General features: G+C 42.6%; 1 long non-coding RNA gene across 1 annotated transcript; it reads left to right on the forward strand.

Annotated features, from left to right (window-relative positions):
* Nucleotides 1–318: 318 nt before the first annotated feature.
* On the forward strand, nt 319–2446 carry LOC149429378 (uncharacterized). Its single transcript, XR_016310484.1, has 2 exons — nt 319–522; nt 2049–2446. It is a non-coding gene; the product is annotated as an uncharacterized LOC149429378 (long non-coding RNA).
* The last annotated feature ends 12092 nt before the right edge of the window (nt 2447–14538 follow it).

The raw sequence follows: 14538 nt of genomic DNA on the forward strand, positions 1-14538 counted from the left end.
GGCTTTTTTGAGTTTGGGCAAGGACACAGGGGCCCCAATGATCCCCCTATTGATCGGGGGCCCCATGAGTTGTCAGCCCGCCCCTGGTTAGGAGGGCTCTGCTCCTTGGAAAGGGGTCCTGCAAGGCCCCAAAACACAGTACCTTTACAGCTGTGATGTGACCACTTTAATAAACGTTTGAATGTCATCGTGAAGATCCATGGTGTGCTGTTGATATATGCTTTGACTGTTATACACAGGGTCAACTTTCTTTATAAAATCCATTGACATTTGATGTTGAGCTGAAAGAAAATCTTTCTTGGTTCCTCTACAGATATTTACTACCAATCAAAGGTCGGAACACCAAGAGGAAGACACCGGTAGTCAAGAAGATGCTGAATCCTCACTACAATCACACGTTTGTCTATAATGGCGTCAAGCCTGATGATCTCCAGAACACATGCCTGGAACTGACAGTCTGGGATCGAGAACCTCTGTCCAGCAATGATTTCCTGGGAGGAGTAAGACTGGGTCCTGGAACTGGTGAGTGGGGTCTTTGGTCCTACTGTGTAACAGCTTTCCATGGGACTTGATGACTGAAGAGTCCCAGTGGTGTATGAGATGGACTGAAGAGTCGGAATGGTGAATGAGATGGACTGAAGAGTCAGAATGGTGTATGAGATGGACTGAAGATTCGGAATGGTGTGTGAGATGGACTGAAGATTCGGAATGGTGTGTGAGATGGACTGAAGAGTTGGAATGGTGTATGAGATGGACTGAAGAGTCCCAGTGGTGTGTGAGATGGACTGAAGAGTCGGAATGGTGTGTGAGATGGACTGAAGAGTCAGAATGGTGCATGAGATGGACTGAAGAGTCAGAATGGTGTATGAGATGGACTGAAGATTCGGAATGGTGTGTGAGATGGACTGAAGAGTCGGAATGGTGTGTGAGATGGACTGAAGATTCGGAATGGTGTGTGAGATGGACTGAAGAGTTGGAATGGTGTATGAGATGGACTGAAGAGTCGTAATGGTGTATGAGATGGACTGAAGAGTCCCAGTGGTGTGTGAGATGGACTGCAGAGTCCCAGTGGTGTGTGAGATGGACTGCAGAGTCCCAGTGGTGTGTGAGATGGACTGCAGAGTCCCAGTGGTGTGTGAGATGGACTGCAGAGTCCCAATGGTGTGTGAGATGGAAATAGAGGGGAAGGGTGTCCCTCATCTGACTTAATGAGTTGTGTGTGGATCTGGATAACACATCAGATTACAGTCTATTCACAGCATAATAGTATAATGATTCAGTAAGATGTTGCACAGTCTTCAGTGTGCCATCTGCTGTTTGCAGATGGATAATACAGTAGTACAATTAAATGTGTAATACTCATTTGACTAAACAGAATGAAAGAAATCTTTATGACCAATATTGCAACACATGCTGTTTTCTGATAACTGAAACTGAGAAGTTCAGTGACTTGGCCTTGGTTGGCATGGTTTAGACAATATATTGCTGCTGCTATAGGACTGGTCAGCAACCACACTACTTCCTGCTCACAGCCCTCCAGCTTTGCTGATCTGTGTAGGAAAGCCTCCTGGTGCCATATTCTACTCATGGATTCTGCTTCTGCATACATAGCCTGAGATGATGTCCTCAGTCTGCTGCAGGCCGGAGGAAGCATTTCCCCAGTTTCCTGTCCCCCACTAATCTGACTGCCACATTGTACCTTTGTAGTAAGGTAAAATCAGAGTAAGCTATTTCAGTCCAGGAGAGGAGCCTCTACAACACGGGTGTCAAACTGCGGCCCTCCAGCTGTTGAGAAACTACAAGTCCCATCATGCCTGTGCCTTTGGGAGTCATGCTTTTAATTGTCAGCCCCGCAATGCCATATGGGATTTGTAGTTCTGCAACAACAGGAGGGCCGCAGGTTGACACCCCTGCTCTACCAGAAGACTGAAGGGAAGGCTGGAGGTCAGGTTTAACTATAAATCATGTTATAAATAAGGAGGAAAGGTATTGTTTTCTAACTGGAGTTTACCAATTTTTACCAAATTCATTGGCTTGTCTTGTTCTAGGCGTATTCAATGGACAGCCGGTAGACTGGATGGACTCCACCGGAGAAGAGCTGAGCCTATGGAAGAAGATGGGACAATATCCTGGTTCCTGGGCTGAAGGAACCTTGCAGCTCCGTCCAAGCATGACCAGGTCAAAGTAATCCACTGTACTGGGGAGGCACAGCCTGGATCAGATGCCAGCTCACGTTCAATAAACTGTATATTAATGAAGGAAAAAAGTATGGAGTATTTTTAGTCCACCAATAATGTAAATTTTGTGATTATTTATTTTCCTTATGAGGTTTTAAATTATATTGGCACTGTTTTCATTGAACTTGATGGTGTATGGAATACTCTACTGGATCTGTTCTATAGCCACTTCGATTTTAGAGGAATAAACTTCTAGATGGTTCATTCTACGTTGTGACGTCATATCCTCCCAAGATAAATTCTGTCACTATTATCTGTCTGTATATACACACACTCGTCTGCTGTTTTTGTTATGTTTCACAAACCAACACTAAATATATGACCATTAAATATGGGTTAGAAATGGTTGCCATATCAGCGGTTTATTGGCATTTTATTTCATTTTTTTTTATAGTGGTGTGTCCATAATAACTCTTTGATATTAGATCAAGCTGTTATAACAATGAATGTTCCTCAAAAGTGTAACCACGCTAAATGTTTTCAAACCAATAAAAAGCAGCTGGCATGCTACAATATTTACCATAGTCAAAAAAATGATCAAACCGATATGCTGCCCAAACCAATGATGCTACACAAACACACATGTATCTATGCAATAAAAAAATAATAAATCAATAAATCTACTCATAAAAGTAAATACATTCAAAATAAAGAATACAGAAAGTCCATAAAGAAAGGTGCTCTGCTCCACATCACAAGTGTTGCCGCCACCATGCAGACACGCCGAGAGGCTCTCCAAGAATGCAGGATTCTCTAATTATAGAGAAGCCATATAAAGCTTTATACAACTACTCTCAACATCACACCAGGTCACCAGCACTCCTTGAACACATGGATATCTCAGGGTATCTCCTCCCAAGATCTTCTCCATTTCTTATGCAGGCCATACATGGGTCGAATTCTGAACGATTTTTCCTCCGCAAATCGAAAATGACGTTTCCTCGGTAATCCGATGGCGCCATCAATGATATCGAAAATTGGCTGACCAAGTCATAAAGTTCACCCCATATAACAGGTGAAACTTCTGTTCCTTCCAGGTCAAGGCTCATTCACATATTTGTATGATTTGACCATCATTGAGTCGAAAATCGGCTGTTTTTCACAAATTTTCCAACATGCCCGATCACCGAAAAGGGGAGGAACCACGAAAATCGGTCAGTGCCATGGACCCACTAACAGAGCAATAATAGGCCAATTATTCTTAGATCCAATTTTTGGATGAAAAATTGTTCGAATTTCAACCCATGCATGGCCGGCCTTAGTATATGCATGCAGGTATGTTAAAAAAGAATAGAGACCAAGCGCTCCACATACCATAAAACCCAACGTAAAATGTAATAAAATAGCAGAAATGCGCTTACAAACAATGAGTGCAAAACAGTGCTGTCTGTAAACCAAAGATTGTGTACAAATACTACACTTCTGAGGTCACTTCCGGTATACATGATGATGTCACAACAAATTCCTACCGACACATTCCATCATAGACATCTTTTATGATTGCGCAGAGCCTGCTGTGACATCATCACGCATACTGGAAGTGCTGTGTTTCTACACAATCATTGGGTTACGTACATCGCTGTTTTACTCTCTTTGTAAGTGCATTTCTGCTATTTTAATAAATTATACGTTGGATTTTTTCCTAATGTATAATATATTTAAGTATCAGAAATGCACTTACAGAGTAAAACAGCGCTGTATGTCACCCAAAGATCACGTAGAAACACCTCACTTTAATAAATTATGACATCACAACAGACTCCGCTCGATGCGTTTCATCACTGAAGATGACATCTATGATGAAACGCATCGGGGGAACCTGTTGTAACCTCATCACGTATGCTGGAAGTGATCCTAGAAGTGCAGTGTTTCTACACGATCTTTGGTTTACATACAGCGCTGTTTTACTTTCTTTGTTTGTAAGTGCATTTCTGCTATTTTAATAAATTATACTTTATTTTATGGTATAAAGCTTTATACAACTACCCTCAACATCACACCAGGTCATCTGGCACTCCTTGAAGACATGGATATCTCAGAAAGGTTATTTCCTCCCAGGATCTTCTCCAGTTCTTGGTCTCTATTCTTTTTTATCATACCTGTATACATGGACTAAGTGCTCCACATACCATAAAATACAAAGTATAATTTATTAAAATAGCAGAAATGCACTTACAAATAAATAAAGTAAAACAGTGCTGTATGTAAACCAAAGATTGTGTACAAACACTGCACTTCTGAGATCACTTCCAGTATACGTGATGAGGTTACAACAGGCTTCCTCCAATGCGTTTCATCATAGATGACATCTTCAGTGATTAAACGCATCGAGCAGAGTCTGTTGTGATGTCATCACATATACTGGAAGTGAGGTGTTTCTACATGATCTTTGGGTGACATACAGCGCTGTTTTACTCTGTAAGTGCATTTATGCTATTTAAATATATTGTACATTAGCAAAAAATCCAACGTATAATTCATTAAAAAAGCAGAAATGCACCTACAAAGAGAGTAAAACAATGATGTATGTAAATCAATGATTGTGTAGAAACACAGCACTTCCAGTATGCGTGATGATGTCACAGCAGGCTTCGCTCAATCTTAGAAGATATCATCTGTGATGAAACGTGTCGGGAGGAATTTGTTGTGACATCATCATGTATACTGGAAGTGACCTCAGAAGTGCAGTGTTTGTACACTATCTTTGGTTTACAGACAGCGCTGTTTTGCCCTCATTGTTTGTAAGCGCATTTCTGCTATTGTATTACATATTACGTTGGATTTGATGGTATGTGGAGCGCTTGGTCTCTATTCTTTTTTAACATACCTGCATGCATAGACTAAGAACTGGAGAATATCCTGGGAGGAGATGCCCTTTCTGAGATATCCATGTGTTCAAGGAGTGCTGGTGACCTGGTGTGATATCAAGGGTAGTTGTATAAAGTTTTATATGACTTCTATATAATTTGAGAATCGTGCATTCTTGGTAAGCCTCTCAGTGTGCCTGTGTGGTGGCGAAGACTTTTGTGACGTGGAATTCACACTTCTAATTTTGAATTCCTACACAGAACACATTTCTTTACAGACTTTTTGTTCTTTATTTTGCATTTATTGACTTTTATGTGTGGCTGTATTGATCCAGTTGTTTATTGCATAGATACATGTATTACTTGTGTGGATAGCACAGCTTATTGGTTTGCTAACAGTGAATATACAAGTACATTTTCACCCAGTTCCAGACATATGTCCAATGTCCCCTCACTGGAAAGGCACAGCCCAATAACTCTTTTATTAGAGCTCACAGAAGAAGCATCAAAGATGTTGCTTGTCTTTTTTTTTTTTCATGCCATATTAATGCTTATTAGCTGTATTATTCAATGTATTAAAATGCATGGTATAGCACCAAAGTGCGAAGGATCCTTATAGTGGAAGTATCTGAGCGCCACAAACTTAAAACGTTATTTAATTCATTTTTAATATTCACAGCAAATTCCCCATCCAGCCATGTCTCCATGCTTTATTTTGTTGAGAAATAACTTCAAAAAACACCCCTCCAGCATTTCTAACCACGGTCATCTTGAGTGAGGGCAAATGATTCATGTAGTAGCATTTACTTCCTGGAATCCATCTGCTCTTCCCACATGGAAGAAAAATATACAGTATTTTCTGGCGTATAAGACTACTTTTTATACTAATGAATACAAAGCCTGCTCGGATTGGCTGAGTCAGAGAGGTGGGCTGATGATGTCACAACCTCAGGCAATCCAAGCAGGCTTTGTATTCATTAGTAGAATACATCGCTCGCTGTGATTGGCCCAGCGTATACTGTATGTAGCCTCAGCTACCGTACATACACGCATCCAGCGGTCTGATTACCGTAGGGACGTACCGGTACGTTTTGAAACCGCTTGGCTCAGCACAGTATACTGCATATACCGCACATCCAGCGGGCTGACAGATTCATCTGTCATAGGGACATTTGTTTTGAGCCAGCTTGGCTCAGCACGGTATACTGTATGTACATTACTGCACATCCAGCGGGCTGTATATATACTGTATACTGTATGTAGCCAAGCTACCGTATTACCACACATCCAGCGGGCTGCATATATACTGTATACTGTATGTAGCCGAAGCTACCGTATTACCGGACATCCAGTGGGCTGTATGTATACTGTATGCAGCCGAAGCTACCGCATTACCACACATCCAGCGGTAACCATCTGATTTGGAATTTGATCCATATGATGACTGTCTTACAAATGTATCACAAGATGTCATTCATGAACTTATGATGTCAGAGGATGAACATGAGGATTTTGAAGGATTTTAAGTACCGGTAAGTCATAACCATTTCAATAAAAAAATCTGATGTTTTTAAATGGTGTTGCCTCGGAAGGGGGGTAGTCTTATACGGCGAGTATAGCCCAAAACCTATGTTTTAACTGGAAAATTAGGGGGTCGTCTTATACACCCAGTCGCCTTATACGCCGGAAAATACGGTATTTTAAATATATTTTAAAAATATTCTTCCCAAATATACTGACATATATTGAAATACTACAATTTTGGCCGTATTCAATATATTTAGCTCTTAATTGAATGATTGCCTAACCTCCCCCTTGTCCATCCAAGTATAACTTCAGTACAGTCCTTGGGACGGCTGGCGAGGGGACAGGCTGGCATTCCTTGCGCAAAGTATGCATTACGGCGCTAAGTACATGGCACTTTAAACACGGCACTTTGACTAAGGCAAGTACAAACATTAGTGCTCCACCTCAAGTAGATTGCATGCGCTCTTCACTCCCTTACCTCTTTCCATCTGCCTTCCTTTGTTATTTCTCCTCTCTCCAGCATGCTCTTGCTAACTCTCTTTGTTGCTATAATTCCCTCTCTTCTCAAACTCTCTCTTCTTTACCCCTTCTCCCCCACCCCACAACCTGTACATATCACCCTCACTTCTGCCCTCTCAATATCACTGCACTTATCTCCTGCTCTCTCTTGGTCCACATAATGTCACCTCTACAAAAGCACTGCAGCATTTGCCCTCATATAAATCTTGCTCCCACCACACCTCCCTCACCCTTCTACTACTACTAACTTCTGGAGACATTGCTCCAAACCCTGGCCCTCCACCATCAAACTCCAACCCACAGAAGAAGCAGCCTCCACTCTCTAGCCGCAGCCGCAACCCTCAGTCTCTTATCTCAATTCCCCTGCTTCCACGCACCAACCCCTCCCTCCTATGTGCTCTCTGGAATGCCCACTCAGCCTCTAACAAACTCTCTACTATCAATGACCTCTTCCTCTCCCACTCCCTCAACCTTTTTGCTATTACTGAAACCTGGCTCCAGGATTCCGACTGTCTCCTCAGCTGCACTCTCCCATGGTGGCCTCCTCTGGACTCACTCGCCCAGACCCAGTGGACAAAAAGGGTATGGAGTCGGACTTCTTCTTTCCCCACAAAGCACATTCCAGGTTCTTCCTGCCCCTCCATCTCTGTCCCTCCGCTCTTTTGAAGTGCACTGTATTTGTCTCTTTTTCTCCTGTTTGTCTGAGGATTGCAGTCATCTACTACCCCCCAGGCCTAGTGTTACGCTTTCTTGATGACTTTTCAGCATGGCTACCATACTTTCTCTCCTCTGAGGTGCCTGCCATCATCCTCGGTGACTTTAACATCCCAGTCAATGTTCACACCCCTGCCACCTCTCAACTACTCAACCTAACTCCTCTTTTAACCTAACACAATGGTCACAATCCACCACCCACTCCAATGGCAACACCCTTGACCTTGTATTCACCCACCTATGCACTCCCTATAACCTCTCTAACACCCCTTTTCCTCTCTCTGATCACATCAGCTTCACACTCTCCCTGCCTCCTACCTCCCATGCCTCCAACCAGCAAACCGTTACCCGTAGAAACCTCCACCACCTCAGCCCTGACCTTCTTCACTAGGCTACTGAGCACCTCTATGATGAAATTGCACCCCTCTCCTGCCTATCTGATCTGTCTATCATCCTACCTGGACGCTCTTGCTCCTCTTTCTACATGCAGAACCAGGCCTCGCCTGCCACAACCCTGGCAAACAGATGACACCAGAAGTCTCAAGAGACGCAGCCGCACTCTTGAGTGAGCGTGGCGTAAAACCAAATCCCTGAAAGACTTTACCCTCTACAAATCCGCTCTTCTCAAATACAACTCCAACCTCCACGCTGCTAAGCAAACCTACTACAACACTCTCATCAAGACCCTCTCATCCAATCCTCGTCAACTCTTCTCTACCCTTAATTCCTTACTCCACCCCCCACTACCTCCACCCACCAGCTTACTTACTACACAGGAGATTGCCAGTCATTTCAAGAAGAAGATTGTCACAATTCGTGATGAGATCTCCAGTGTCAAGCTTCCTCCTCTAACCAACATACCAGGCCCAACACCAAACTCAACACTCTCCTCCTTCGACCCTGTTACCACCAAGGAAGTTACCAACTTCCTTTCCAAGGCCCACTTCACCACCTGTCCCCTGGATCCTATCCCCTCACGACTGTTGCAGCCTCCTTCCTTCTCTATCCTAAACTCTCTAACCCACATCTTCAACCTCTCACTCTCCATGGGTACCTTTCCCTCCCCACTCAAACATGCACTGGTTACCCCCATTCTCAAAACACCCTCGCTGGACCCCACCTGTTTGAATAACTTAAGACCCATCTCCCTTCTCCCGTTTGCTTCCAAGCTTCTCGAACGCCTTGATCACAACCGTCTGAACTGCTACCTCACCGACAACAACCTTCTTGATCCCCGACAGTCTGGCTTCCGCCCATAACATTCCACAGAAACTGCCTTACTAAAACTCACTAATGACCTACTAATGGCTAAAACCAATGGCCATTACTCCATACTCATACTCCTTGACCTTTCTGCTGCCTTTGACACAGTCGACCACCCGCTCCTCCTCAGTAAACTCCACTCGGCCTCTGTGACTCTGCTCTCTCCTGGTTCTCCTCTTACCTTTCTCAGCGCACTTTCAGTGTCACATACAACTCCTCCTCCACTCCTCTTCCTCTTTCTGTTTGGGTACCCCAAGGTTCTGTTCTTGGGCCCCTCCTTTTCTCTCTCTATACCTCCTCCCTGGGCCAACTGATAACCTCCCATGGCTTGCAATACCACCTCTATGCTGATGACACCCAGATCTATCTCTCCACTCCCCAGCTCACCCCCTCAATCTCCTCACGTATCACAAATCTACTAAGTGACATATCAGCATGGATGTCACATCACTACCTTAAACTCAATCTTTCAAAAAAAAACTGAGCTTATAATATTTTCTCCTCCTGATCCCCCACTCACAACTTTACCATTAAGATCAACAGCACAACCATTGGTCCTTCCCCCTCATGCCAGAGTGCTAGGTGTAATCCTAGACTCTGACCTCTCCTTCGGGCCCCACATCCAATCACTGGCTAAATCCTGCTGCCTCAACCTCTGGAACATTTCCAAAATCCACATGTTTCCTTCAGTCTATTATGAATGCTGCTGCTAGACTCATACACCTTACCAACCGATCAGCGACTGCTGCCCCTCTCTGCCAATCCCTCCACTGGTTTCCACTAACCCAACGTATAAAATTCAAAATACTAACCACAGCATACAAAGCCATCCACAACACTGCCCCTAGTTACATTGCCAACCTCATCCACAGATATCGCCCACTCTGCTCCTCCCATGATATCCTCCTCTCTAGCGCCCTCATCACCTCCTCCCATGCTCGCCTCCAGGAATTCTCCAGAGCATCTTCCATCCTCTTGAACTCCCTACCACAGCATGTCCGGTCAGCCCCCACCCTGTCTGCCTTTAGGCGATCTTTGAAAACTCACTTCTTCAGGGAAGCCTACCCCACCTCCACCTAAGAACTGTACTTGAATCACCTCCACCAGATCATCCCCCGCAGCTATCACCTTTGGTATCCCCTCCCCCTTCCTTTAGATTGTAGATTGTAAGCTCCAGGAGACGGGCCCTCCGATTCCTTCTGTACTGAAATGTATTGTAATTGTACTGTCTCCCTTATATTGTAAAGTGCTGAGCAAACTGTTGGCGCTATATAAATTCTGTATAATAATAATATATATATATATACTACATGTTAAAATGCGTTTTTATTACAACATATATGAAAAAAAAATTTAAAAATACATTTCGAATATACAAATCTACATTTTTGGAATGCATTTAAAAATATATGTTAAAATTTCTTTTTTATATGTAATATATTCTTAAGATTTTTTTTTTAACATATAAAAAAAGTCATATTAACATATATCTTTACATATATTTGTAAATGCATTCCAAAAATGTAGATTTGTATTTTTAAAGACATACAGTATATTTGAAATATATTTTTGAAAATATCTTTCATTTATTTTGTAATAAAAACGCATTTCAACATGCAGCGTGTGTGTGTGTGTGTTTGTGTGTGTATGTATGTATGTATATATATATATGTGTGTGTGTGTGTGTGTGTATATATATATATGTATATGTATATGTGTATATATATATATATATATATATATATATATATATGATATGTATTTTTGTAATTTTCTTTTTTAAACATGTTGAATTTCAACATACAGTGTGTGTGTGTGTATATATATATATATATATATATATATATATATTGAATACGGCCAAAATTGTAGTATTTCAAATATATGTCAATATATTTGGGAAGAATATTTTTAAAATATGTTTCAAATATATTTTTCTTCCATGTTGGTTAGCTCAGGCATGCAGACAGGAGGGTGTGCTTAGATGAAAAAGTCCCTCCTTCAGTTGAAAGAGAAGTTCTTTCTACCTTCCACCTGATGAAAGAGAAAAAATGCCCATGAAGAATCCTGGGATGTAGGACATCATTTTGGATTAGCCAGATACTGTGGGAGCAACTGAGGTGTCAGAGCCTGGAATCAAACCTGGGCCTTCTGTGATGAGAGACAGTGTTTCTTCTCACTGAGCTACCTGGAATGCTGGACAGCTCCCTTGACAATTCTTTGGATGATCCTGCCTTTTCCCTGTTTTGTCTTGAACCTTGAACTCCTTGCTCCTCCCATGAACTTCCTATAAAAGCCATGTCTCTGCACTTCCTGGTTGCCAGATTATTGTGCCTTACCAGCCAATATCCCGCTAACTGTTCCTGCTGCCGGCTTCATCTACGTTACCGACCTTTGGCTTGCTACTGACTACGATTCTGCCTCATCCTATCTACTACCATTGGTGACCGACCCTTGGCTTGTGACTGACTCCGCTTCTGTTTGATCCCTGAACTGTTTGATCCGCTTTTGGTTTCCAGCCTACTCATTCCCTGGTGGGGTGATCCTGAGATCTGCGACCTGGCATTCACACGCAGCCAAATCCATCTCCACCATTAGGAGCTCTGGGGAAGACCGGTGGATGCTTAGACCCCGCACCTCAGGTGAGCCTGCGTCATTCCCAGGGTGGGCCGCTGGTGTACCAATCCTGCTGGTTTCAGGTAAGCCTTACAACTGCTGTAGCAACTGGTCTCTGAACCTGACCCAGATCATGACATGAGGAAATGTAAAAACAATTTACTAATCTAGCAGCATAAGGATTTAAAACAGTTCATGTTGATGCCGCAAGTTTTGTTCTGCTTTAAGGTGTTGGAAGACTGCTGAGTCTTGGCCTGTATAGTTTGCCATCCTATGTTGGGTCATCTGTTTGAGACATTTCTTTTACTAATGTTCAGGTCTTTGTGTTCCTTTCTACACCGCATTGCATATACCAAGTTATTTCTCATGGGGTGGGGACGGAATATCTTCCCAATGCTCATTAGAACTGAACGAGTTGACAATGAGCGTGGCTCGAAACATGTTAGGGGATCCACTCAACAGATGCCATTAAACCACCAGGGAGCCACTAGCCACCAGGGAACTTCTCTGTTTGACCTGGTCATTGCTTTATATTTGTGAGTTCCCTAATATACCATTTGCTGTTTACCCAATAAAGACATACTTCACCATTATTGCCATTTTGCCCTTGGCTCGTTATTTACGAGCCCCATCAAGGTGGAGCGATTTGGAGGAGTACTACTAGGAGAGGACTCCGTTGGACCTGCCAGCGAAACCTGAGATGACCCTTGAGAGTGTTTCCCACCATTCCTGGGGGTCTTACATGGTGACCGGATGCAGTCTTGTTTGCTGACCAGGCCCTGATGTCCACCATTATACATACAACGCTCAGTCTGTATGTCTTTGTGGTAAGCGCATTAATTTATCTGATTCTTCCACAAGCCTGACTGGATTTGTAATATACTTATTACCATTGTGGCATTGCCGATCCTTCACCTTTAGCTTTTTATCACATTTGGGACTATTTATGTTTGATGGTTCACACAGTTTTATCTATTTACAGTGACTCTGGTTATACGGATGTTTGCTTTATCATTTAGCGCTGCATACCTTTTTTTTTTTTTTTAATAATAATATCCTGTTCAGGTTTTAAAAATTCAGTATTACTCCAAGGACAGTAGCCAGTTTGTGGTTGATGACTGCAGCTTTGAAGAACGATGGTGGACATCTGTGTGGTAGTAGGTTTGGTAATATTGAACACGGTCCTTTTGGATTTAATGGATCTCTCAGGAGCTTCCAAAACAAATCCAGCCCTGCAGTAGGCAGTCTCACTGCTGCCATACTGTAAGTATAATGGAGTACCTGATTTTCGAGTAATGTGCGTTGCCGGTCTATTAAGGAACAGTAAAGTTTTATATCCTCCCGGTGCACTATACAGTAAGGCAGGGATCCCCAAACTTTCTAAATATAGGGCCAGTTTATTGTTCTTCAGGCTTTAGGGAGGCCAGACTATGACCAGTTGGAGTAGAAAACACCCTGCCATCAGTGGGAGTAAACAATGCCCCATCATTGGTTTTAGTGGGAGGAATAGTGTCCCATTGTTGGTATCTGGTGCCCCATCTGTGTCTGTATGAAGAATGGTGCCCCATCATTGGTGTCTGTGCATGGAACGGTGCCCCAAGGTCCTGATAAAGGGAAGCAAAGGATCAAAGTCAGCCCATGGGTCGCAGTTTGGAGACCACTGCAATAAGGGAAAGTGTGGGGCTCCACGAGGACAAGGGCATAGGACAAATGTCAAAACATGCCTCCTTGTCCGCCCTTACCAACTGCATAGAGAGCTGGGAGGAAGTAAGCACTGTGCTGGTGCTCTCTACATAGGGCAGTACAAAAATTAACAAAGTAATAAAAATTGCTTTATGCAGAGTAACCATTTACACTGACCACCTGGGAGCACAGCGTTTCTAAAGAAGTTTTTAATTTTTTGGTGTCTGTCACACTCACATTTTCTACAATCCAGCACTGAGTCTCCTCACTTCCGAGTTTCACCTGGGATGCCAACACTGTGGCCAATCAGAAGATAGTTCTCCTTATTAGAGCCATTTGGCTTTGAATTGTGCAGCAATGTGTGGCTTGGTTGAGTCCTCTGCTGCCGTAAGTTTTCCTGTCCATGTCTGCCTCCTGTATTGTGTCCTCCATATTTCTTCAGCATCCAGTGTGCCCCATGTCTTCAGTGATCCCTAAGCATACTGTGTCTCCATTGACCTCTTAAAGGTCTTGTGTTTCCAATGACCCCTAAACGTCCTGTGTCATCCAGTGATCCCAGTGTGCCTCATGTCTCAAGTGACCTTTTGGCCCTGTTAGAAGCCCGGCCAAAAAGCTTCCAATTCCCATATTCTGTCTGGTTGCTAAAACGCAAAATCACTGTTTTTATTCAAGTAAGAGAACAGCGATAGTAAATCAGAACCACTTGCAGAATTGAGTGATAATGATTTGTGGGGGAAATTCATCATCAGACACTGAAAACGATTCTGCGACTTTGCTCAGTGATGTGCGAACTTGGCGCTATATTTCACATTTCAGTGTTTTTGGTTTGATTATATTATTGAATTAAATTTATTATTATTATTATTAAGTTATTATTTTTTATGATTATTTATTAAATTATAATTTATGATTTTGTGTTTCAAGTTTTATCATACCCGGGATGTTTACTAGACTCTTGTTCATACAGATTTCAGTGAGTTATTCCTAAAAATTACAGCCTACAATAAAAAAACTACATATTTCCATGCAAAAAAAGTACTGCTTTCAGCACCAAAAACTGAAATAATCATACCGCCGAGGAGGTTAAAGGATAAACTTACAAAAAAAGAGGGGTTGTGAAAAGAGATTCACAAAGAAAGCGGCTACATTATGAACAGAATGTGATACTCAGA

This window comes from Staurois parvus, unplaced genomic scaffold, assembly GCF_062004578.1.
Source record: "Staurois parvus isolate SC_StPar_1 unplaced genomic scaffold, SC_StPar_1.0 ptg002729l, whole genome shotgun sequence".
In the NCBI taxonomy this organism is placed as follows: domain Eukaryota; kingdom Metazoa; phylum Chordata; class Amphibia; order Anura; family Ranidae; genus Staurois; species Staurois parvus.